Genomic DNA, 4,650 nt, shown 5'->3' with positions numbered 1-4,650 from the left:
GATATAAATGTGACGCTAAAAACATTGTCAAGTGGTTAAAAGCTGCAGCTTACAAAGTCAAACGAGAATGGAAGTTTCTCCTAATGTTTAGAGACAACTTCTCAGCTAGAGTTTAGATAACAACATAAGGTGGCCATCATTCTGTCTGGGATTTGATCTCACATATGCTTCCAAGTATTATGTCAATGGACTGCTTACACTTAGACTTTTTCTGCACTGATGAATGCAAACAAGTGCCATCTACATACTAAGTTCTAAAAATGTTTTGGGAATAAAACACATCACTCATTACTTGGGCAAAAGTAAACATAAAAAATGTCAGCATACAGAATATGATTGCAGGTAGTGTAATGAAAAGGTAAAAGTAGGCTATTATAGGAAATATAGCCTACAACATTTAGCCTACTAAATTTTGCAGCTTAGGCAGTATAGCCATGGGGGGGGGGGGGGGGTAATTACAAAGCAATAGTTATTTAAGTGTGACTTAAGTGCATAGGTTCACCACGCAGCCATATTATCCTGAATAACTTGTGTCCTCTAGGCTACATAGTAATTTAAATTTCTTCTGGGATAGAGGATGTCTCTTCCATACATATATATATATATACACACACACATTAGATATTTAACGGCAGCAGGCCAACTGCTCTGCCACTTAACATCATAATGGCAAAACCCAACACAATGGTAGATCTACGGTATTAGTGTAGTGTCGGTTCACACACAGGATTATCGCTGTGGTAAGAGATGCACAGATTAAAGTTTTCCTGGCTGATTCCAGAAGTCTGACCTGCCGATTCTAATTGTAGCCGATTCCGATTTTATTTCTTTGTAAGATCTATAACTGACAGCATACACAAACATTTTTGTAACTATTTATTGGAAAAATCTATTTTCCCCCATCAGCACCAGTATAAATGTTAGCTATTCTCACTGGTCTCAATTGTATTGCCATAATGAAACACTGATTATAAAATAACGTTTTCTCTGGAAGGAGCTGAAAATAAATTCCACAAAATTTTAATTCTACTTAATTCTCCAATTTATTTTTGTATTTAATCACAACTACAGTAATCTGCTCACTTTGCTTTTCCCATCAGACACACAAGCACACACCTACACCTGTCGTCTCTCTCTGTCTGCTCTGATTTTATTTGTCAGCAGTTTTATTTAAAAGAACTCTGTATGGTTTTTCCGCTATTCCGTTTTCACAGCAGCAGATGAGCCGCGTGTGGAGACTTGTTGTTAATTACAGAGACCACCGTGGTATGACTGACATCATCACCGACAGCTGTGTTAACTCTTTACCTGCCCCCTGCTTTACAACATCCACAGCGTCTCTTTCTGTGTGTTTCTCTGCAGAAGTAAATAGTGAGCGTTGCGTCTTCTTCACTCTCGTGAATAACTTCCACACACCTAGGACATGTTTGGCCTGTGTGTGTGGATGTGACATGAGGTTACTGTCTGTGCACACATGTGAAACACTGCGCAGAGCAGCGTGTTTGTAACGTTAAACGTGACAGGCAGAAAATTGGATAGCCTGTTTGACACTGCTGGACCCGGTCACTGGTCAGAGCCCAGTAAGCGAAAATAAAACGCCTATTTCAGTCCCCAGCTGATTAATCTGCACATCTCTAGCTGTAGAAGAAGAGTTACAGTCCAATAAGCCTTTAAATAAGATACCAAATAATCTAGGTAATGTTATAATAACAGCTAGGTAATGTTATAGTAATAACAGAGTGGGCAATGCCTCCGTGCCAACAGGAAGTGCCCCGTGCTTTGAAGTAACTTTTACTAGGGCCAAAACAGCAGCTGTAACATAGTGGCGCTGGAAGACATTTTCGCTTAGGTGCTGCAGAGTAGAAATGCCCGCATACAAAAGTTATGCAATTACAGCAATGTATTGCTTTTTGCAGTAATGCAGTTATATAACACATAACTAAAAATAAATGGTAATATTTTACCCTTTACAATCTGAGTAAGGCACCTTACAACTCATTTTAACCCGAAGTTAAGTGATTTTTTTACACCTAGAAATATTTTGGCACCAGAAAAACAAATCCATGAGTAAAAGAGTAACATATTTCCTGTTGCAGGAATCTGATGGTCGAGATTGAAGGCAGAGTGCAAAGTACAGGAAGCTCGGCTCCTCTTAACAAGATGGTATCTCCCCATCATGCATAGCCTAAATATATTTCTATCGGCTATAGGTGTGTTTGTGCTTTAACTAATTACTTTCATAATTAGAGAGGCTGCTGTCAGTTCACCCTGACCGATCCTGTCAGAGTGTCGGGAGATTCAATCAATGACGTTATGTGGCTCTACCTTGTGCGTAAATGCGCACAGCGTCTTTCTTAATGGGGAGACGATCAGGGGCGTTTCCAGGCTCTTGAAACATTGGGGGCTTTGCCCAGCCCCGTTTTCACAATTTGGGCTTTAAACACTTAATATCCTGTATTCTGGTGAACTTTTCTGCACCAATTTATTGAGGAAATGTCTTTATTTATATAAAAGGAAACACAAAATTCAGTTGACAGGTGACGATTCAAAATACAAAAACTATAGTGTAATATGCTGTTATCAGGCATTCTGTATTGCCGTCAGATATGTGTCTCCTGTAAATTCTCATTTAATTTGATCCCTGCTGAGTCTACATACATGCCTACATGCAGGCCTGAAGTAGCATGTGGCACCTTTTCACTTCAGTGTCAAATTAGCTTAATTAATTTTAATTCACTTATAAACTCCTGGACTTTAAGTGCTCCTATGTTTCAGCAGGTTTTCTGCTTATGCTCAAAACTTTCTGCACATTCAGAATCTCTCCCAAATTTCACATTTGCAGAATAATATTTTGAGACAAAAGTCGTAATATTACAAGAATAAAATCGTTACCTGATGAGAATGAAGTCATAACATTTTAACAAAATCTACCTGCCCACCTGCTGTGCATTGCCCTGCGTTATTGCTCTGCTGATATGGTAGTAGGCTACCCCCTTTAGACCATCTGACAGACACAGAGCCCGTCTGGAACTGTACTGGATGAGACGAGTGGCAGTGGTGGTTCTAGACCAATTTTATTAAGGGGGCCAGGCTGGGGCCAATTGTTTTGTCAGAGGGGCACATTCAATCCGGGACAAAAGAGGGAAAGGCAATGTTTTCAAAATGTCTTATTTAGTATATAATGTAATGTTTTAGTGTGTTTCAGTAACTTACAGTTATTTGTTTCAGTAACAGGATCTTTTCAGTAACTCAATTATAGTTTTATTAAATTACATTATACAAAAACAACATTCCTGTTAACTTTAGCTCACGTTACAGGACATTGTTTGATGCAACACTTCTTTGTAAGGCTTAATGAACAGTAGAAGCTCTAGTGTACGAGACTTCTCTGGATCCCAGTTTGTATTTTGTATCCCACTATAACTTTTGCTAGGAAACAACACACTTCTCCATATTCACCCCTAATTGCAGAATGATGGAGACACCGATGCACAAGTATAAATGAATCGGTACATGTGCAGCCTACGACGTAGCTATGCACATAGACCCTTTGCAGGAGCATAAATCAAGCTTAATGCAACATCAAACTGGGATGCCGGAGTGGAAATTTAGGGATGGGTTGCTGGTAGGACAAATAGTCTTTCAAGTTGAATATTGCCGTAAAACTTCAATTAATAGCCCGGGCAGCTTAAATCACTGAACTCACCCTGCCTCTATCTGGGACAGGCTTCTTTTTGGGACAGGCCTTTAATTAATTTATCATGCCGGTATATATTGTATAAATAATACTTTGGTGCTCATTGTTTTTTGTAAAATAAACTAAACGATTGAATTGTGTAGAATCTAAACAATCTAAGGATGTGTAGCATGTCCCTATTGACAAAGGTTTAAAAATTTATATTGGTATGCACAATCTAAGCAGCTTGGAAGCAGCTCAAGTTGGCGACCCAGTGTGCTTTAAGAGGGTTTATCCATCTAAAGAACTTCTATAAAAAGCAGACAAGGCCTCAAAATGATTGAGACCTGCATTTATTTGTCAAAATGTGCAGCCACATCAAGCCAGTAAAAGGGACAGGCATCTAATTAGGACTAGGCTTTTAATTGAAGTTTTACAGTATTACAGTTAGTGTCTCTATAAAATGACGGGAAGCAAAGATGTCTCATTTCATGAAATGCCTGTTGCTTCCCACTCCTCGACTCGCAATCTCAGGTGGGAGACGCAAGGAGAGGACGCTATGGAAATCATCTAGGTACAAACTTTTTTAATACATAATTTTATAAAAGAGTGTTGAAACATTTTTCAGACTTTACGAGTTTGTGAGTTTTGACATAGCCAACTCTTTAAATTCATATACAAATCCAATGAAATTGGCGGTAGCCTTTGTTATTTTGTGACTAATGAATATGGACCGTACCCTGTAAGATCAACACATTTAGAATTAACTCAATATGACATTTATCATGTTCAGAATACGGATATTTATACACTCACATAATATAATAGTCCAAAAAGTCATTGAATGTACACAGAGGTAAAAGAGATGCTGTAACTGAGAAATGAGAAAGGCCCACAGACTCCACTGAGGTGAGCGACAATTAGAGCTGATCAGCAACAGCCGTGTCACCAGCACAACAGGCCTTTTTAAACCC

The sequence above is a fragment of the Micropterus salmoides genome, unplaced genomic scaffold, assembly GCF_014851395.1.
Source record: "Micropterus salmoides isolate LMB-PRFRI ecotype aquatic unplaced genomic scaffold, ASM1485139v1 Ms_hic_scaffold_7, whole genome shotgun sequence".
In the NCBI taxonomy this organism is placed as follows: domain Eukaryota; kingdom Metazoa; phylum Chordata; class Actinopteri; order Centrarchiformes; family Centrarchidae; genus Micropterus; species Micropterus salmoides.
This window is presented reverse-complemented; position numbering follows the sequence as displayed.